This window comes from Aquarana catesbeiana, linkage group LG03 (genome assembly GCF_042186555.1).
Source record: "Aquarana catesbeiana isolate 2022-GZ linkage group LG03, ASM4218655v1, whole genome shotgun sequence".
Taxonomy (NCBI): Eukaryota; Metazoa; Chordata; class Amphibia; order Anura; family Ranidae; genus Aquarana; species Aquarana catesbeiana.
In genome coordinates, this window is record NC_133326.1 from 379061802 (window position 1) to 379084881 (window position 23080).

At 44.5% G+C, this 23080-nt stretch overlaps 1 protein-coding gene across 3 annotated transcripts in view; it reads left to right on the plus strand.

Moving 5' to 3' along the window:
- The first annotated feature begins 5359 nt into the window (after positions 1–5359).
- Positions 5360–23080, plus strand: part of SHROOM1 (shroom family member 1) — a 158541-nt gene continuing 140820 nt past the window's right edge. For 2 of the 3 annotated variants that reach the window (XM_073620664.1, XM_073620662.1), the window contains exon 1: positions 5360–5566. The gene's annotated coding sequence lies outside the window, so the exon portion shown is untranslated. Of the gene's footprint in view, positions 5567–21969; positions 22188–23080 lie in introns of all 3 variants that reach the window. The other variant, XM_073620663.1, reaches the window with a different exon arrangement.

Genomic DNA, 23080 nt, shown 5'->3' on the forward strand with positions numbered 1-23080 from the left:
GCAAGCATTTTACTGCAGAAGAGACATGCAATGCAGTGGCAGTTAGTGCTCAAAATTTTTAGGGGGGCGCAAACAAACTGAAAAAAAAAAACAAAACATCAATTGCAGCCTCACTGTGCCCATCAAACGAAGCTACTGTGCCATCAAACGCAGCCACTGTGCCCATCAAACGCAGCCACTGTGCCCATCAAACGCAGCCACTGTACCCACAAATTGCCACTACTGTGCCCATTAAACGCTGCCACTGTGCCATCAATCGCAGCCACTGTGCCCATGAAACGCAGCCACTGTACCCACAAATTGTCACTACTGTGCCCATTAAACGCTGCCACTGTGCCATCAATCGCAGCCACTGTGCCCATGAAACGCAGCCACTGCACCCATAAATTGCTGCCAGTTTGCCATCAAACGCAGCTACTGTAACCATCAATTGCTGCCAGTGTGCCCCATCAATTGCTGCCAGTGTGCCCCATCAATTGCTGCCAGTGTGCCCCATCAATGGGCGCCAGTTTGCCCCATCAATGGCCGCCAGTTTGCCCCATCAATTGCCGCCAGTGTCTCCCCCGCTCCGCACTTACATGTCTCGGGTCAGCGCTGTCCTCCACGAGTCCTCAATGTCTTCTCCCGTCCTCTTCTGCTATGATTGGACGCCTGATAGGCGTCCAATCACAGCGCCTGTCGCTTCAGCCAATTAGGTGACAGGTAACCAGACCCGGTGCACCTGATTGCCTGGGAGGCGGGCCAGTGTTAGGGAAGCGATTTATTTAACACAACACTATTTAAGAAGTTTACCAATTTGGAAGCCTATTAGAGCCCACGGTTCTAATCAGGACGCCTATTAGAGCCAACGGCTCTAATCAGGCACTTCCAAAAACACTGCCGCCGCTGTAATTCAGATGCCCAGCACCCGACAAGGTGCCGGGCACCTGAATAGGGGGCAGCAGTGCCGACAATAGATAGATTCATGCAATGCATGAATCTATCTATTGGAGATTGACAGGTGCAGGAGAGAGGGGGCGGCGCTCCTGTGCCCTCTATGGATGCACCGCCACTGCAATGTCTCCTCTGCAAACAAAAAAAAACATACCCACCTGCTCACAGCATTCCCCTGACTGTAAACTGAGCTGTGCATGTGCAACTCAGCTTAGAGCAGCTGGGCCGATCCTGCCGGGATGACTAGCTCCTGCACATGTGCACGAGTTACGTCATGCTGCACCGGCCAATGAAGGTGGCCAAAACCCAGCACATGGGAGAAGTTGCTGTCTCTGATGGAGTAGAATTGGGAAGGTGAGTATCCTACCTTTAGTTCCGCTTTAAGGGTGGTGTTGCCCAACATAACCATAATGCAACATCAAGAGAAATAACATTGGCAGCAAGTGGTGTTGTTCACACCTATGAGAATGGTTAAAAATCAAAATACATCTCAATGCATATGGTATAACGTGCGACGTTCGATACAAAATACATTGCAACACACATTAAAAAAGTGAGACTACTACCTTGAGCTGTATTTTATTGGGCAAACCTTTAACAAATAGTTTTCTGTTAATGAGTGTGAATGTGTGTTGACAAGTGTTTTAATGCACTTCCATTGCTTTGAATGTAAAACGCATTGGGGAAAAAAACGCATAAGGCTCTGTTCACACTTGTGCGACTTGTCATGCAACTTTTGAGTCAAAAGTTGCGTGACAATTCGAACAAGTGTGAAAAGAGCCTTATGCGGTTTCTCCTCAATGCGTTTTCCATTGAAAGCATTGGAAGTGCATTAAAACACTTGTCAACACACATTCATACGCATTAACCTGCATCATCACACTTTTTTACAGTCGCATGACAAGTCGCAGCCCATTGATTTAGAAGGAACCCGTTCAGTTCTATGCGACTTAAGGTCACAAAGTTTAAAAAGGTTCCTGCACTACTTTGATGCGACTTGAGTGCCAGAGCGTATACAAGTCGCATCAAATTCACACTCGAAGTGGCACAAGTGTGAATGGCTTAGGCTCCATTCACACCTAAACAATTTAAATCGCAGGCAGAATCGGTGCGATTCTGCCCGCAAATAGCAAATATAGGCAAAACCCGTGGCGCGTTTGGGACACCATTACTTCTTAATTGCACCCCAATCTCGGTGCGATTTTGCCATGCTGAAATCGCAACAAATTGCAACGCGCAACGCTGTTGCCCAACAGAGGCTCCTGCTCCTTTTTTGAGTGACAAGCTTTATGCATTGCGATTGCAGCGCAATTTCTCATGGCAAAATCGCACTGTGATTGGGGTGCCATTAAGAAATAATGTCATCGCAAGCGCGTCCCATGTTTTGCCGTGATTTGGAATCGTGGGCAGAATTGCGGATTCCGCCTACAATTCAAATCGCCTAGGTGTGAAAGTAGCCTTATGCCGCAAACACACGAGCGGACTTCTCGTCCGCCAGAACTCCGAAGGACTTTTCAACGGAGTTCCGATGGAGTTGCGACGGAGTTCCAACGAAATGGACTTGCCTACACACGATCACACCAAAGTCCCATCATTTCAAACGTGATGACGTACGATGGCACTAGAAAAAGGAAGTTCATAGCCTGTAGCCGATAGCTGCCCTAGCGTCCTTTTTTGTCCGTTGAACTAGTATACAGACTAACTGATTTTTCGATCGGACTATAGTCTGTCGGAAAGATTTGAAACATGTTCTATTTCTAGGTCCATCGGAATTTTCAACAGAAAAGGTCCGATAAAGCCCACACACGATTGGAATGTCCGACGGAATAGTTCTGTCGGACCTTTTCTGCCTGACAGTCCACTCGTGTGTACGCGGCATAAGAGTAATTCCATCATCTGATGGGAAGCACCTGTGTAGCTTAGCCCTGGGAGAATGTTTAGGTTCACATATTAGCTTTTCCCTTCCTAGTCAATTTTTTTAGCCCTGGTTCACATTGATGCGATTTGGCATGCGATTTGACATGTCAAATCGCATGCCAAATCGGCGGCAATTTCCCGGCAATGGCAGCGTCCAAATCGGTGCGACGCCGCATTTGTGGTGCCGCACCGATTTCCAAAAGTAGTTTCTGTACTACTTTTGGTGATTTCGGGGTGCAATTTCCATTGACATCTGTGCAAAAACCCGCACAGATGTCTCTGAAATCGCCCCCAAAGTCGGACTGATATGCGGGAATGAAATTGTGTGAGTTCAACAGAACTCACACGATTTTATTCCCACAGTCAGTGTGAACCTGGGCTAAAACATGTTTTTCAATGTGCTCATGCAATGACGTGCGTTTTTAATGCATTTTCTCGCCATGCTTTTTTTTCATGTCAGCTAATACATAAAACTTGTAGGCTTGTTACCAGTGGCTAAAAATGCACACAAAACACATTATACATTTGTTTTCCAGGCCTGGTTCACACCTATTCGTTTTGCAGTGCGTTTTCAGTTTTGCAGAACCGCACTACAGTTAATTTAACGTGATTTCCTATGAGTCACATTCACAGCTGTGCATTTTCAACTGGTGCGTTTTTTTGGAAAAATGCAGTGCATGCGTTTTTGATGTGTCTCTGCTGTGTTTTTGATGTGTCTCTGCTGTGTTTTTGATGTGTCTCTGCTGTGTTTTTGATGTGTCTCTGCTGTGTTTTTGATATGTCTCTGCTGTGTTTTTGCTGGTTTCTCCTGTACAGACACCTCCCAAAAGCACAAAACGCATCAACTGCAACCCGCATAGGTAAGAATCTAGCCATACAGCAGTCGAAAATTCGATATTAGCATCATGTAATGATTGATTTTCAAACAATAAATTGTTTTTATTATTGCATTATTTTGGACTTTTTTTATTAATTACATTTTTTTCTAGGGAACAGTCACAGAAAAAAAAATGAGTATACAAAAATTGCCTAGCTTGATAGTTGTAAGTTTCTTGTGTGTACTATTGCTATGCTCTTTATTCTTTATTTTAGACATGGTCGTTCACTGACACACGTTTTTTTCACACATGTGCAGTCCCAACAGTTCGTTTTTTTTTAACAGAAGAGAAATGCATTAAAGTGGCGCTCCAGCCCCCCCCCCACCAAAAAAGTAAAAGTCAGCACCTACAAGTACAGGGGAAGGAGGGGGGGGGAGCGAACTTCTTGGGGATTTCCTGGAAGTGGGGATGGGTACCTGTTAAAAACAGGTACTCGCCCCCCCGACAGGTGCCAAATGTGGCAGCGGAGGGGGGAAGAGGAAGCAAGCAGAGCTTCCCCTTTTGGGTGAAGCTCCACTTTAACCTTTCAATTTATCATCCATTCGACAGAAGTTTTCCAAACTTTTCCTTTGATTTTTTTTTTGGCTTAAAAAACGGCACAACCAATATCAATTTGTGCCCATTACCTGGATGAAAAAACGAATGAACTGTGCAACATATCAGATTTTCTAACGATTTTTCGTTTAGTGTATGGGCGCCAGCATTAGCATTGACATCTATGGACCTTAGGGCTAATTCATACCACATGTGTTCCAGTGCTTTTTTTTTTTTTTTTTGCATTCAAAACGTATAGAAAGTAGGTTATACAGTTTTCAATGGCATACTTCATACCAGTGCTTCCAATTCCAGTGCGTTCCGGTTCCAGGAAAATAAAAAGAAAAAGAACATGCTGCATTTTTACTGCACAGAACTGTACCGGATTGCAGTAAAACGCATCAAAAATGCACTGGAGTGAACCTACACTCATATAAAACACACCAGACCACAGTGAAAAAAAACAGGAAAAAAAAGCATCTGGAATGCACTTGGAAACGCATCAAAACGCAAGAAAAATTCACCGGAACGCATAAAAAAAGCGCATGCGGAAACTCTCCAGAATGGATTTGGAGAGTGTTTTTGTGGTGTGAACTAAACCTTAAAATGCATGAAATCAGCCAAAAAGGACCTGGGCGCTTTTCAAAAATGCCCTGCAGCGCCACACACAGATGCCAACAGTCTATAGCGATAACATTGCGCACCCACACCACTGAAGTTCTCAGGCTTTCTAATATATAAAAAATCTCATTTCAAATAACAGCCTGAAGATGCTTCAACATACAAAAGAAGGGGAAAAAAATAAAATGATTCTGCAAAAAAAAGAAAAAAAAAAAAGTAATTTGTATGACTGTAGCCATTACAGATTTAACTCCTCGGCAACCAAAGCACTTCCAGGGCTTCTCGTTGACAGTCAGGGATTAACCTCTGACGGACTGGAGCTTTTCAGCTTCTTCTGAGCACTGATTCTGACAAACCCAAGCATGATCTAGTGTTGTAGTTCTAGGCACAGGTTAAACTGTTTTCAGTGTGACATCAGAGTTTCAGGTTAGTGTTCCCAGCCCCTCCCCCGCCCTGTGATTGGTGTAGAAGCCACAAGCCTGCCAGTTACCTTTCTGCACAGAAGTAGTGTAGAGGATAGCAGGAACACAGGCTGGGGGCTGACACTGTTTAGTTCGGACTTACACCAGGCGAAGCCATTCGACTTTTATCAGGCAGCATATGGCTGATCATTCCTCTATGGGGTGCTGAGAATGTTCAGCAGGATGTATGCAGATCTTCAATAGATCCTCCCTGAAATCCAGGTAAGAGGGAAGCTGTTGCTAAGACTCATTTTATTAACAACAGTGGAGAATTTCAAGGAGCTGTGAACACATATTACTAATAAGCTGGATGGCAGACAGGCTGTTATTTCTCATCAATCAATCAATCAATCGATCACTTTTCCTGTGATCACAGAACTGATCAGCTAGGTGTGATCCTTTGGTTGTACAGGTAGGTTATAGAGAGCATGCTTTGTACCCTATAGTATTCCTGTAGGTTGATAAATGTAAAGGAAAGGCTGGGGGTCCTGATGGATGTTTGCTATAGGTTATTATGTGGGCAGCTTAGGAAATGTGTGCCCAGGGATTTGATCACAAATCATATAACTTGGTGGTTTGATAAACAACATCTGGTATGTAACCCAACATATGGAGAGACTTACTAATCACAATAGAAGTGGGTTTTATTTTATTAGTAGTTAGATTGCTTGTCAGGTGTTTATTTCTCTAGCCTGCGTTAAAGTACAAAATAATGATGGATCTATACTTGCTATGGGCAACAGCGCCAGTTGTCTCTGGCTCCAGGTTTTATAAACAAGAGACTGCAAGCAAAAGGAGTCTGAAATGTACTGAATTCTATTGGGGGGGGGGGATATACTAAATCTGGAGCAGCTGTGCATAGTAACCAATCAGCTTCTATCTTTGGCTTGTTCAGTTAAATTTTGAAAATGAAAGTTAGAAACTGGTTGGCATGCACAGCTGCTCCAGTATTAGGTAATTCCCACCCATGGGAATTTTTTTTTTTTTTTATATATTAGATTGTAAGCTCACAGGAGCAGGACTCTTCTAACCCTCTTTTATTGAATTGTATTGTCACTCTTTATATTGTAAAGTTTAAGGATGAGCTCTGACGTGTTCGCACACTCCACGCAGAGCCCGCCAGGAAGTCGGCACGGCGCCAATCACAGGCAGTGAGACATTTCCCAATCTCTGCAGCCGCACATTGGGAAATGTCTCACTGCCTGTGATTAGCGCCGTGCCGACTTCCTGGCGGGCTCTGCGTGGAGTGTGCGAACACGTCAGAGCTCATCCTAAGTAAAGTTCTGCGCAAACTGTTGCCGCTATATAAATCCTGTATGATGATAATATAAGCGGGGCCCTCCTATTCCTTCTGTATTGTAATCATTTTACAATATAAAGGGAGACAGTACAATTTACAATACACTGTGCAAACTGTTGCCGCTATATAAATCCCATATAAAAATGATATTATACACAATCACTGTCATCTATTCTGCAGAGGAAAAACCTAGTTAATCTGGTTGAAAAAAAGACACAATTCCATCTAGCTCAACCAACATGTTTTGATGCTTTCTGTTCCTTCAATTCTATAGCACAAAGCACTCCTGGATGTTTCAGGGAAACGTGAGCCAATCCTGGTTAAAATAGGCAAGGACATGTATGGTGTTCCTAATTTATGGGGTGCACATTCCTGATGTTCAAAAATCTGCCCCCCTCTCAGACGCAGGAGAGCAAGGAAAAGCGCCAGGGCTTGCTTCATGTCTGGTGTTGTTGATTTCAACTTTTTCTTCCCTTACTGAATGATCTGTTTGGACCAGGTAGAGTGCGGCAAGTAGCCACACAGGTGGTGGATACGTTTTAAAATCTGAAGCCACAAAGTTCCATATGTACAAGGTCCAACTGCCACTTAATTTTTTAAGAATGCCCACTTTTGCAGTTTGTAAATTTTTATGTTCCATATAGGTGTTAAAGCAGTTATAAAGGGTGTTTTTTTTTTTTAAATACCGTAATTATCTGCTCTGTGCAATACTATTGCACAGAGTGGCCCTGAATCTCCTATTCTGGGGACCCTGCCGGTGCTTTTGGCTTCTGCTGTTCTGCATTCGCCACCATAGCAAGATGCTTGCTATAGAGGTGCACGTGTGAGCTTACTTCTAAGCCTGGGCTGTGTGCATCCATAGACGCACACAGAGTGGCTTGGCCCCATCCCCTGCTCCCTCCTCACAGGATTTGATTGAAAGCAGCAGGAGTTACTTTCATGGTATCCATCTTCCCTCTCTGCTCCCCGCACGCCCCCCACCTCTCCACATCACATACGTGCAGGGAGCAATACATTCGGTACCTGGCTGTTGCACACTGCCCCCAACTCTCCACACCTTCTGTGTGTGGGGCACCAGGGGGTCAGATCCCCTGCTGTGGCCAGTGCTGTGATCTCCTCACGCTGGCTGCAGACATCCTTCCCCCACACGCCAGGGTCTAGCGGGCACAGCGCACTTTTCTTCTCCGACTAGAGAACAAGGAGCTTGCCCCCCAGCTGCACATCTGATGCAGCCTCGTGGGGGGGGGCACTCTGATGCTCAGCATCAGATTGCCTCTTCAAAAATTTGTGCCCCGGCTCAGATATATCCTGAGCTGGACAAAGTAGTCTATTTTGTTTTTCCCCTGCTGCCAGCCCTGTGTGCTACATGTGCCTGTGAGGATCCCCGGTCAGGCCTCCAGGAGTGACCCTCAACCTCCCATTTGCCCAACTGCCTCTCTGCCTGCACCTTGTGTTCTCCCCCCCCCCCCCCCCCCAGATCTAGCACAGGCTGCCAAGACCCTGCCTCCATGGACCCATTGGGACAAGCCATCCGGCGCCCAGTCCACCCCACCAGAGGCCACAGCCCTCTGGCGACCTAAGCATGAGTCCCTGAACCCAGTTAGCCTCCTTTGCTGTACCATATAGCTGCCCCTTCTTCCTTGCTGTACCTTCTGGTTGGCCTGTGGACTGTTTTCCCTTTTACTGTCACATATTGCCTTCCTGAGGATCATTCAACCCTTGCTGTACCTTATAGTTGCTCTGTGGACTATTACCCATTTTGCTGTCGCATATTGCCGTCCTGAGGATCATTTAACCCTTGTGGTACCTTCTGGTTGCCAGGTGGACTATTTCTCCTTTGCTGTCCCATATTGCCATCCTGAGTATCATTCTCCCTTGCTTTACCTTCTGGTCGCCCTGTGGACTGTTTCCCTATTGCGGTGCCCTATTGCCATTCCGTAGACTCTTTATCAGTGTTGTGATACATTGTTGCCCCGTGGATTGCTTCTTTGTGTTGTATCCTACTGCCACCCTCATGCCCGTTGCACACGATCCGATTATCGGACGAATGATCTTTTTTGCATGCTAATCTCACGTCGAATCTGATGAGTTTGCTAAAGTCATGAAAATTCCCGTACGACAGAATAAAAATTTGGAAGTGATGTCATGTGTTGTAATGCATTTGTATTGGATTTTCGAACGATGGCTGTACTGATTAAACGAAAATCGTACGATCTGGCATCATACGAAACAAATTTCCGTGCATGTCCGATAGAATAATATCGGATGAACTGTCCTGATCGGCTCTCGAAAGCTCTGTACTAACGATCCGATTATCGTACGATCGGTTCGATCGTGGCATTTTTCGTACGATTTTCGGATCGTGTCTACGGGGCTTTACTGTACACTCGCATTCCCCAATAAACTCCCATAAGTTGGGTTCCGTGTGCTTTCTCTCTGCGCTCCTAGATCGTCACATTCACACGTGTTTTGCATGCAGCCACAAATCAATGACGGGCTGAGAGATGCTGCAGCTGTACCCATGTAACCACACATCCGAGCACTTAAACGCATGCAGAAATAAATGAGTGGCTCTGGATGAAGATATTTTTCTAGGAGCTAGCAAGGTTTTTTTCTCCCCCCCCCCCCCCCCCCCCCCCCCATCGCTTAGTTGTTTGGCATTTGCAGTTTGTCTAACCCTGTAGCATTTTTTTTAAAGGCTTACAATTAGTGATCTGATAGTACACACTGCATAGCTAGTATTTATAACTAACTAGTTGGGGGCCACAAGAGCAACGGAAAGAGGAACAGCCTTACAGAAGCACAATGTGTGGATTGGTTGGTTCGTATGCAACTAATGACGTGTAATACTTCTTATTAGCACTAAAATGCAAAGATTGTTGAATTGTCTAATTTTCTGATCTCGATTAATATATGAAACATTTAAAGGAACCTGTCAGGATATGAGGGCATATGAGGGATATGAGGGCAACCATAGCCAGATGGAAGGCTATCATCCTCCCCTTTTCCAAGGTACAGGGCTGTCATTCTTATCCTTTCTTCCCTACTTAGTTAAAGGTGAGCTCCAGGCCCCCCCCCAAAAAATGAAAAGTCAGCAGCTACAAGTACTATAGCTTCTGACTTTTAAAATAAGGACACTTACCTGTCCAGGTGTCCTCACCAAAGATGATTCCTTCACTACATCCTAACCACACAGTAGAGCTGCACGATTCTGGCCAAAATGAGAATCACGATTTTTTTTTTGCTTGGAATAAAAAGATCACAATTCTCTCACGATTCTCGTGCTGTAAAATCTTTAACGTTATACAAAAAAAAATGGGCTAACTTTACTGGTTAGATTTTTTTTTTTTTTTCTATTCATTGAAGTAATTTTTCCCCAAAAAATTGCATTTGAAAGACCGCTGCGCAAATACAGTGTGACATAAAATATTGCAACAACCACCATTTTATTCTCTAGGGTGTCTACTAAAAAAATATATATATGTTTGGGGGTTCTAAGTAATTTTCTAGCAAAAAAAATGATTTTAACTTGAAACCAACAAATGTCAGAAAAAGGTTTAGTGGTTAAACTTTTTCACTTGGGACCCTTTCACACTGGGGCGGCGTCGGCGGTAAAGCGCCGCTATTGTAAGCAGCGCTTTACCGTCGGTATTCGGCCGCTAGCGGAGTGGTTTTACCCCCCCATTAGCAGCCGAGAAAGGGTTAAAAACCACCGCAAAGCGCCTCTGCAGAGGCGCTTTGCCGGCGGTATAGCCGCGCCGTCCCATTGATTTCAATGGGCAGGAGCGGTATACACACCGCTCCTTCACCGCTCCGAAGATGCTGCTAGCAGGACTTTTTTTAGCGTCCTGCTACCGCACCGCTCCAGTGTGAAAGCCCTCGGGGCTTTCACACTGGAGACAAAGCAGCGGCACTTTCGGGTCGGTTTGCAGGCGCTATTATTAGCGCACGCCTGCAAACGCTCCAGTGTGAAAGGGCCCTTACACAGGAAGTCTATTCCTTTGACAAATTGTTACAATGTTTATACTTAAGTTCAACTGATAAAGAATGTTTTGTTTCTTGGCAGACTGCCAGGTTTTTCTCTTCCTTTCTTTTGAGCGCTGTGGCTTCAGAAGAACAGAGAGAATTCTTTGCATAGAAAGAATTGTGAAACACTTTAGTCAAGATCGCGATAACGATTCTTGACGATTAATTGTGCAGCTCTATCACACAGGGAGGAAATAATCCTAGCTTAAAGAATTTATTAAATTAGGTGGTACCTCTTTGGTTTATCATTGACATTTTAAAGACTTCTTTAACTATGGTCACTTGTACCACACCCCCTTACACCACCAATGGTAACCTGCTTTTCTGGAAACTGTAAGGATTCTGTTCCTTATCTTTTGTTTTCTTGCTGGTTACTAGCTGCATTCCCTTGTCTTACAGTGGCCTCTTCTTTCCCGTCCTCTTATCTATTGCCCCTCTGTACTGAGACTGTTTATCTGTACATCAGGTGGGTGTCACCTTGGTTGGATCTGGCAAAAGTTGGTACCATTGACACCTTTCTGGTTATACCAGTAAATGCTGGCTGTATAAGAAGATGGTATGCTATAACAAAAAGTAATTGTTGAAGGCATCCATTTATTTATTATAAATATAAGTTGCTGATTGCCTTCAAAGGTATAAATTGGGATGTAAACAGTTTTTATGGTTTTTGGATCACTAATTGTATAACAGCAAAACTATTGATGATGTCATATTAATCTTTAAAGGAGCAAAACAATTGATGCTTGCAAAATATATATATATATATATATATATATATATATATATATATATATATATATATATATATATATTATGACAGCTAAGCAATTCTTTGGCAGTGATCTCTTACCCCTCTTTAATAGGCAATAGGATATGTAAACAAAGCAGTACAATATTGATGAAGTGAACCATTAATGTGATCGGGAGCAGCAGGGCACTTCCTGTTGTGTCAGTGCCAATGCATACGCTGTTCTTTCAGCCTCACGGAAGTCATAGCCTGCTAAATTCTGCCTTTTATTAATGCAGATGGTGTCATCAGGGGTAACTTCTTGGAATAAGAAGAGCTTTTCTACAGAGATCTTGTGCAATGGATGAAAAGTGGGCCTGGGCAAAGATCAGCAGTATGATGCCTAATGGAGAGCTGTTTTATTCACCAATGACTTGCATCATACATACTATGAAGTAGAAGTGCGTGGATATGCTCTTTCTAGAGACACCTTATCAATCACAATGTTTCTTTTAGTAAAAGCAGCTACTGCCTCAATCGATAATATTGCTAAGGTTGATTCTAATGGAACATTTTTATATTTCTAAAAAGTCCCAATTCTATAGTAAAATTGTTCTTCATACAAATATATGTATCTCCTTAATTAAGGCTAGATTATTGTGGGCTATCATCTTTGAAAATCTTTGTTCTAGGTTGTGTTTTTTATTTTTTTTTAAGGATCTTTTGCTATGTTTATTAACAATACTGAACAAAGGCGAATCATACTTCTAGTCCAACATCGAATTTTTATTTGACCATCATCTGTGATCCCAAAATAGGACATAGCAGGGTGGACTTGATTTAAATCGCTAGTAAAAAGGTTTGTTTTAAATCAACTCTATTCAAATCATCATTTTTTAAGAGCAACTGTCATCTCTGTCCTGCAGCGTCTCCTCCTCTGACCTGCTGTTGACTCACCGACAGTCCTATTCACTTTAATGGGACGGCTGGTGATGCAGCAGTGACACAACAAGGTGAGGGACGTGGCGGCAGCAGGTGAGTGGATGACCGCTAACAGGTGTTGATGGATCTGAAATGACAAGTGCTCTTTAAATGTAAGAACTTCTTGCTGGTAGTTAGAATCTTTAATATTTGCAAACAAAATGAAGGTTTCCTATTTAGAATAATAAGCTGTCAGGTTAGTAAAAAGCGATATCAGAACTAATTCAATCATACAGTTTGTAGTGGACATAGATTTGCAAAACAATAGGATAAAGGAATATTCCTGAACTTTGTTTTATCTCATGGTTACTGTGAAATTGTGTGAATGCATCAATGTAGTGCATGTTATCTCAGCTTCTAGAGCTTGGATTCACTGAATGAGTTTACCAAAATGTAAATATTGCAGAATATACAGAATCATGCTACATAACTAAACTCTATTTCTGGCTGAATAAACTAAATTATTAATGTATCCTAAATAGAAAACTATCTTTATATAGATTTTTACTCCAAAAGCATTTTATTAAAATAAATTTGATAAAAGAAAAAAATTGATTTAAATCCAATTGTTTGTATTTATTTATGTATCCACGCTGGGATATAGTCTTCACACATTTTATTTCTTACCACAGGGGTAGGCAACCTTTTAAGCACAGTGTGCCAAAAAATGTTTTCAAAGAAATCGAGAGTGGCGATTTTTATAACAAAAAAGTCAACTTCACACTCTCAATCACGAGAAGGATTTTCTATAAAGTAATTGCTGTACTACTACTTGAGTAATAGTGATAAATTAACATCCCGCACTCTCATGCCTCAGATCAGCCCCAATTCCTGCACCTTCACACCTCAGATCACTGTCCCGCCTGCAAATCTGATTCACCACTGCCCCCACCCTTGCACATCTGCCCCATCACTGTCCTACCCTGCTCATCTGCCCCATCACTGTCCTACCCTGCTCATCTGCCCCATCACTGTCCTACCCTGCTCATCTGCCCCATCACTGTCCTACCCTGCTCATCTGCCCCGTCAGTGTCCTACCCTGCTCATCTGCCCCGTCAGTGTCCTACCCTGCTCATCTGCCCCATCACTGTCCTACCCTGCTCATCTGCCCCGTCAGTGTCCTACCCTGCTCATCTGCCCCGTCAGTGTCCTACCCTGCTCATCTGCCCCGTCAGTGTCCTACCCTGCACATCTGCCCCGTCAGTGTCCTACCCTGCACATCTGCCCCGTCACTGTCCTACCCTGCACATCTGCCCCGTCACTGTCCTACCCTGCTCATCTGCCCCATCACTGTCCTACCCTGCTCATCTGCCCCATCACTGTCCTACCCTGCTCATCTGCCCCATCACTGTCCTACCCTGCTCATCTGCCCCGTCAGTGTCCTACCCTGCTCATCTGCCCCGTCAGTGTCCTACCCTGCTCATCTGCCCCGTCAGTGTCCTACCCTGCACATCTGCCCCGTCAGTGTCCTACCCTGCACATCTGCCCCGTCAGTGTCCTACCCTGCACATCTGCCCCGTCAGTGTCCTACCCTGCACATCTGCCCCGTCAGTGTCCTACCCTGCTCATCTGCCCCATCACTGTCCTACCCTGCTCATCTGCCCCATCACTGTCCTACCCTGCTCATCTGCCCCATCACTGTCCTACCCTGCTCATCTGCCCCATCACTGTCCTACCCTGCACATCTGCTCCCTCACTGCCCTACCCTGCACATCTGCCCCGTCACTGCCCTACCCTGCACATGTACCCCGTCACTGTCCTACCCTGCACATGTACCCCGTCACTGTCCTACCCTGCACATGTGCCCCGTCACTGCCCTACCCTGCACATGTGCCCCGTCACTGCCCTACCCTGCACATGTGCCCCGTCACTGCCCTACCCTGCACATGTGCCCCGTCACTGCCCTACCCTGCACATGTGCCCCGTCACTGCCCTACCCTGCACATGTGCCCCGTCACTGCCCTACCCTGCACATGTGCCCCGTCACTGCCCTACCCTGCACATGTGCCCCGTCACTGCCCTACCCTGCACATGTGCCCCGTCACTGCCCATCTGGCCCATCTGCCCCATCACTGCCCCCCCCCCCCGCACATCTTTCCCACCTCTGTTCCCCCTGCTCTTCTGCCCCACCACTGTAACCCCCTGCTCTTCTGCCCCACCACTGTAACCCCCATGTGTTCCACCGATGTACCTCCTTTCTCCTCTGCACATTTGCCCCACCTCTGTACACCCTTGCTCCACGGCTGTAACCTTCTGCTCATCTGTAACCCCCTGCTCATCTGCTCCACTGCCATACCCCCATGCTCTTCTGTTTCACCACTGAACCATCTGCTCATCTGCCCCACCACTGTAACCCCCTTTCTCATCTGCCCCACAACTATACCTCCTGCACCTCTGTCCCACCTCTGTCCCCCATGCTTTTCTGCCCCACCACTGTAACCCCCTGCTCATGTGTTCCACCGATGTACCTCCTTTCTCCTTTGCACCTCTCTGCACATTTGCCCCACCTCTGTAACCCCCCTGCTCATCTGTCCCACCAATGTACCTCCTTTCTCCTCTGCCCTGCCACTGTACCACCTGTACATCTGCCCCACCTCTGTACCCCCTGCTCTTCTGCCCAACCCTTGTAACCCCCTGCTTATCTGTCCCACCAATGCACCTCCTTTCACATCTGCCCCACCACTGTACCCCCCTGCTCTTCTGATCCACTGCTGAAGCCCCTTATCTGCCCCAAATCTAAACCCCCCCCCCTCATCTTTCTCGCCACTGTAACCACATTCTCACCTGGCCCAACACTGAAACCCCCCCCCCCCCCCCCCCCCATCTGTCCAACCACTGTAACTAGGGGTGCACCGAATGGAAATTTTGGTGCCGAAACCGAAAATGCAGGATGCACTTTGCCGAAAACCATAAATGACAGTTTTTAAAAAATATTTATATTTTTATATAGAATTGTATTATATTTGACTTTTTAATTAATATCATTAATTTAAATTAATTTATTGTTGGCCATTATTGGCACCTTTTAGTGCAAGAGAGGTCAAGAAAAATGCAGTCTGCAGTCTCTAACCATCTCTTGTATCATGTCTGCAATCTAGACATATGCAATTTGTTTAGTTCCAAATTTTGTTTTTTAACAAATTTAGACAAATTCGTTAATTTGGAAATATCCGAATTTTCTAAAATTCAAAACTTCAAAATTCCAGAAATTCAGAAGTCCAAGAATTAAGAATGAAGATCCAAAAATTCAAAAGAAAGACAATCCGAAAATTAAAAAAAAACAGAAAATGTGAAAATCTGAAATAACTACTAATAACGAACTATTAAATTATAGGTATTGGAATTTCCTTTCAAACTTGACTGTTAGTGAATGTAACGAATACGAATTTATCTGAAGTTACAAATTATCTATAATAACGAATGCCGTATCTAAACGAATAGAACGTAACAAATTAATAATAATAATAAAAACTTATTTTATTATTATTTTGTTCCGTTCCATTTGTTTAGATGCGGCATTCTTTATTTCGATAATTTGTAATTTTATATAAATTCGTATTTGTTATGTTCACTAACAGCCAAATTTGAAAGGAAATTCCAATACCTATAATTTAAAGAGGAAGTAAAGGCAGGAAAAAAAAAACACACCCTGTAAGGCAAAGGCATAATGAGCTAGTATGCAAAGCATACTAGCTCATTATGAATAACTTACCTTAGATGGAAGCCCCCGAAGCGACCCTCGTTCTTCTCCTTCATCGCCGCCATCTATCCCAGAGTGACTTCTGGATATCGCGGCTCCGGCGCTGTGACTGGCCGGAGCTGCGATGACATCACTCCCGCGCATGCGCGAGGGAGCTTCCACTAACGGCATGATCGCCGTTAGCGGCATGCTCAGTGCGCCTGCGCACCGCTGTCTACGGCGCATGTGCCATAGACATCGGTGCCAGTCTTTTGCAAATATCTCCTAAACTGTGTAGGTTTAGGAGATATTTGTTGCAGCTACAGGTAAGCCTTAATCTAGGCTTACCTGTAGGTAAAAGTGGTCCCAGAGGGCTAACCACTTTAATAGTTAGTTATTGTTAGTTATTTCGAATTTTTGGATTTTCAAATTTCCGAAAAAAACGAATAAAATGAAAATTTACAGATTTTTCAGCAGTGCACATGTCTACTGCAATCTCTAACCATCTGTTGTATGATGTCCTCAGTCTCTGACCATCTCTTGTATCACGTCCGCAGTCTCTGACCATCTTTTGTATCACGTCCGCAGCCTCTGCCCATCTCTTGTATCATGTCTTCAGTCACTAACCATCTCTTGTATCATGTCCGCAGTCTCTGACCATCTCTTGTATCATGTCCGCAGTCTCTGACCATCTCTTGTATCATGTCCGCAGTCTCTGACCATCTCTTGTATCATGTCCGCAGTCTCTGACCATCTCTTGTATCATGTCCGCAGTCTCTGACCATCTCTTGTATCATGTCTGCAGTCTCTGACCATCTCTTGTATCATGTCTGCAGTCTCTGACCATCTCTTGTATCATGCCTGCAGTCTCTGACCATCTCTTGTATCATGCCTGCAGTCTCTGACCATCTCTTGTATCATGCCTGCAGTCTCTGACCATCTCTTGTATCATGCCTGCAGTCTCTGACCATCTCTTGTATCATGCCTGCAGTCTCTGACCATCTCTTGTATCATGCCTGCAGTCTCTGACCATCTCTTGTATCATGCCTGCAGTCTCTGACCATCTCTTGTATCATGTCTGCAGTCTCTGACCATCTCTTGTATCATGTCTGCAGTCTCTGACCATCTCTTGTATCATGTCTGCAGTCTCTGACCATCTCTTGTATCATGTCTGCAGTCTCTGACCATCTCTTGTATCATGTCTGCAGTCTCTGACCATCTCTTGTATCATGTCTGCAGTCTCTGACCATCTCTTGTATCATGTCTGCAGCCTCTGATCACCTCCTTGTATCATGTCTGCAGTCTCTTAAACACACTGCTAATAGTATTAGCAAAATTTCCATTCGGTGCACCTCTAGCAGACATGATGCAAGAAATCAATGCAGCCTCACCAGTGCCCGTCACATGCAGCCTCACCAGTGCCCGTCACATGCAGCCTGCCTGTGCCCAGCAGTCTCACCAGTGCCCATCATATGCAGCCTGCCAGTGCCCAGCAGCCTCACCAGTGCCCGTCATATGCAATGGAGCGGAATTGAATTGCCCAGGCTGCAGTAACAATGTCCCACCTCCTGTGATATGTCACTCTGATTCAATGTCCTTCCATTGGATCAGTGTGCCATCTATCACAGGAGGCGGGAGATTGTTACTGCGGTCCGTGCAATTCAGCTCTATGACACACGATGATCGCGGCGAGGAGGAGGGAGGGGTGGAGGACTGGGCATGCCAGGTTGACACTCCCGCAATGGGCGGCATCTGGGGAGGACTCCACCCCCTTTCGACCGATACCAAAAACTGAGTTTTCGTCCGATAATTTCGGCGGCCAAAATTTCGGTTCACCTCTAACTGTAACCCCCTGCTCATCTGCTCCATTACTGTACCCCCCCTGCTTTTCTGTCCCACTGCTGAACCCCCTTCTCATTTCTCCCAAAACTGTACCTCCCGCACATCTGTCCCACCACTGTACCCCCTTGCTCTTCTGTCCCACCACTGTAACCCCCTGCTCATCTGCCCAATCAATATACCCCTTTTCTCATCTGCCCGACCACTGTACCTCCCTGCACATCTGTTTCACCACCGTATCCCCATGCTCTTCTGTCTCACTACTGAATCGCCTTCTCATCTGTACTAACACTGAACCCATCTGCTCATCTGCCCCATTAATGTACCTCCTGCACATCTGTCTCACCTCTGTACCCCCCCTGCTCTCCTGCCCCACCACTGTAACCCCCTGCTCATCTGTCCCACCAATACACCTCCTTTCACATCTGCCCCACTACTCTGCACAACTGCTCTACCCCCCTGCTTTTCTGTCCCAACACTGAACCCCCCCTGCTCATCTGTCCCACCACTGTAACCCCCCCCCCCCCCCACTCTTCTGTCCCACTGAACCCCCTTCTCATCTCTTCCACCACTGTACCCTCCTGCTCATCTGTCCCACCTCTGAACCCCTCCTGCTCATTTTCCCCACCGCTGTACCCTCTTCTCATCTATGATATGCAGAGTGGTGAGAGGAAGCAGAGAGGAGACACATCTACCTGTCCTGGCACACTCATCCTGCTGATCCAACTCTCGCATCCAGCCCATATGCTTGTATGTGATGTCTCATACAAGCATATGGAATGGATGAGCTCAGGTCAGGGGAATTTTCTGAAAGCAGTAGGCCTGTGTGCAAGATCATAAGTTGGGCCCCCGCAGCTGAGAAAAAGTGCGGTGCTCTGCGCCACAGGAAAAGTTGGGTGTGATTTTCTTTGTGCTGAATACTGGCTGTGGCTTAAAGAGAGAGTGCAGAGGGGATCAGTAATAAGTGACGCAAAGGTTCAGGAATAATTTCAACAAAGTTTCCAGAAGCTCAACAGTAATTCCACAAACTATCACCTGATTGTGTTTTTCTCAATCGCAGTGAAATCCCTTCTTTCTGAGATTGGTAGTGGCAACTAAGCGAGTCATCGGAAAAATGAAACAGCTCATGTGACTAGGTGTGTAATTGCCATCATCCCTATGGTAACAAGAAAAATGTGAAAAAAACTCTAGTTTGGGATTTTTAAGGCAAAGAAATAATATTTTAGAAATTCTATATATAAGAAATTTTCTTTTAACATATAAAAAAGACAAATTGAGTAGAAAAATTCAACATGTTGCATAATTATACAAAGATTAAAAACAAAGCATGATGTATTGGATGGAAGTGGTATTTCCCAACTACTTGCTGAAGGACCACCAGTGGAAACCGGATGGTAGAGGGATATCCAACGCGTTTCGAATAATAAATGCATAAGCAAAATCATATTTAGGTATTTATACCATTTCTGAAAATACAAAATGTAGCATTCATATAAGTACCATATAAAGTACATATTTTCAATGGCTGCAAACATATGACATGAACACTTAAACGTTCTAAATACATGTTTTAAGTAACTTTTGGCAGAAGTATTCCCCATATCTCGGTGGAAAAAATCCAAGATCTGCATAAATTGCCCCTCACCCTGTACAGGACTGCTGGATGTGATCCAAACATATGGCACGCAAAGCAGAGAGGAACACCGTGGGCTATTTAAAGACATATAAAAAGAAATAAGTCCAATGGGTGATATGTATACACATACATTACCCACACTACAGCTCCATCTGTTGGGGTGTAAAAACATCCCTCAAGAGAGCCGGTTTGCAAACCCTAAACTTAAAGGTTATTTACTGTTAGGGGCAGTTTGCTTATAAAGTCCAAGTGTCCCAGAGTAGTAGAATTTCTGCCACCTGTATTGGCGCGGCTCCACCGGTTTTGACTCCTCCATATATGATGTGGAGGGGAGGAATGGCGCCAACTGCAGTCCCCTGCGTCTCCATATGCTGCACAGGTGCCCCGCGATGACGTCAAACGCATCACTGGCGCATCCCGCATTGCTGCATCACATCTGGTCTGTCTGATGACAACATCCAGAGACCGAATTGGCGGCCCTATTGGAGACAAAAGCCGCCGACACAAAAGCAACCTCTGGTGATTGGATTACCAACACAACCAGAGGAGGACAAAACAGGCCCAATATAAAACATCAGGGCCCTTGTGTTCCGGGAACAGGTGTGAGAGCATGGAAAAAGACGACATAATTTACACCAACTGGGAAATGCCTCTGCCATTACAAACCAAAAGAGAAATGATTGTAATATGTGCCATTCCCTCAATAGACTGTCGCATACACCTCAGTCCGAATGGAGTGAAAAAATGCAAACAGAAAATAGAGCAAAGGAAAGAACCTAAATATTACAAAAAAAGAAAAAAAAGGAAAAGAAACCCAAAGGTGTAACATCAATATTTCCGCTCCCAAAGTATAAGGACGAGGAAATCCCACTACGGGGCTAGGAGGAAGAAAAGTCACCTCCAAATATTATCTACAGAAATCCCATCCATAAGGAAGAATGGATTTGGATTAGAATAGAAAAAAGGGAAGAAACCACCTATTTATGAACAACACCCCTCACTTGAGAACTAAAATACATATATATGTGGGGGAGAATACATATTCATTGAATCATCCCATTAGGGGATTCCCTTGGTTAACCACTTGCCGACCGCTGCATGCCGATATACGTCGGCACAATGGCCGCGGTGGGCAAATCAGCGTACAGGTATGTCCCCTTTAATTTGCGGGCTAGTGGGCATGCGCCCGCCGCATACTGCATGACCGTGCCTGCGGGTCCCGCGGAATCTATGTCCGTTGGTGTCCCGCAATCGCGTCACGGAGCGGCAGAACTGGGAGATGCCTATGTAAACAAGGCATTTCTCTGTTCTGCCTAGCATCATCACAGAGATCTACTGCTCCTTGTCATCGGGAGCAGTGATCTGTCATGTTGTAGTGAACCCATCCCCCCCTACAGTTAGAATCACTCCCTAGGACACACTTAACCCCTTGATCACCCCCTTGCTCTTTTTTTTTTGTTTATAGCGCAAAAAATAAAAACCACAGAGGTGATCAAATACCACCAAAAGAAAACTCTATTTGTGGGAAAAAAATGATGTAAATGTTTGTTTTGATGTAACGAAGCACGACCGCGCAATTTCAGTTAAAATGACGCAGTGCAGAATTGCAAAAAGTGCTCAGGTCAGGAAGGGGGCAAATCCTCCCAGGGCTGAAGTGGTTAATCTGTTTTTCCTGAGCTAAAGCCATCCAGAAAGGGCTTAAAGCTCTCTGCCTTATTGAGGCCTGGAGGAGTTGTAGCCCTAAGATATCTGATTCACCGCATTTCACGCTGGCGCAGAATCTTATTCCAGTCGCCTCCTCTGGTAGGAATATGTATTCTGTCCAAAACTGTGAAATTAACATTAGGCAGTCTGTAATTATGTCTCCTGACAATGTGTCTGCCCGGGGTAAGTACAGATTGCCTATTCTCATACTGTGCATGTGTTCTTCAATGCGTTTGCCCAATTCCTGCCGTATCTTGCCCACATAGAATGCACCACATTGACACTTCATGAGGTAAATCACAACCTGCGTTTTGCAGTTCGCAAAATGCCTAAGGCAGAAACGTTCCCCATTAGGCAGTGTAAATGAGGTCCTCTTGCCAATAACTGCACATTGCGAACAGGATCTGCAAGGATAAGTACCCCAAGTCTTGCAGGGGTCCATCCTTGAGTTACCTATGTATTCACTCTGTGTCAGCAATCCACCAATAGATCCAGCTTTCTTGTATGTTATTTTTGGATTTTTAGTCACTACATTTGCAAGGATTGGATCTTCAGTCAAAATAGACCAATATTTTGTGAGGATTTACCTCACTTGATATTCATTGGAATATCTCAGAATAATGCTAATAGTATTATCCTCCTTTTTCTTGCCTTTGAACTTAAAGATGAGATCCTGTCTTGTGGTGTCCTTAACACGATTAAATGCTTTTTTTTTTTTTTTTTTTTTTTTTAGAGTGGACTTGGTGAATCACCTTACCAATAATCTAGCGGTGAGCTCAGGGGCAAGAAAAAGGAGGATAATACTATTAGAATTATTCTGAGATATTCTGTGTTCGTTATGAATGTCCCCTAACCAATCACCATGACCAAGCATAGCAGCACGGCATGATGCACAGTAACTTACTACAATGATTTGCCATGTTGGAATTAATGCTGCATGTCCTAAGTTTGGTAAGTTGTGGTGTGTGTGTGTGTGTGTGTGTGTGTGTGTGTGTTTTTTGTTTTTTGTTTTTATTTTTTTCTTGAAAAATCAGCACAAGGGATGATATTTACATTCAATAAGTGTCCCTTGTGCTGGTGGCAGCTATCTTAGTTGAAATCTTCAGCGCTCTATGAATGCAAAAGGTGTGGCTCGCTCTCTCCCTCTCACTCAATTACTCTTTTAAATAACAAGCATCTGAAATATAGATGTTTTTCCTGGTACATACCTCTATGGTGTTACATTGTTTTAAGTAAGAGCATGAAGAACATGCCCATCCGGTGTCTCTGTATAGGTGAATATGCTTACCATCTGTCTTTTCAGCTGTTAAATAGCTCTAATCTCAAGGAAAATCTAGGTTTGGCTCTGATGTTTTCAGGAAATATCTTTTTCTACATACAATAACAGGCCATGCAGGTTCTTTCACAATGCTAAGTGTCACACTTTTGCATTCTCATCATATACTTGGAAGTATCCATGCGCAACACTTTCCTTGCCTTTCACTTTTGTGCATTCCATCTCTTGTGTCTATGCCTCGATAAGTGATGGAAGTTCTCACCCCAGTGATGTAACTGGCTGTAATGTTCTATTGTTATAATATATGTTCCTGGCATCCTGAGACCAAATAGAGGACACATGTTTGGTTCCTCAAAACTGTAAAGGTAACATCTAAAAAAAAAAAAAAAAAACTACAATGGCTTTAGGTACACTTTTAACCAACTCTTAGCCCCCATTCACACCGGAGCATTTTGAAACTTGTTTCCAGAATCGCTTCCAGTGCTCAATGCTCAGATTTCCCTTTTTTATTTTATTGAGCCTGTTCACATCTGTTCACTTGCTGTCACTCAATGTTCAGATGAAGTAC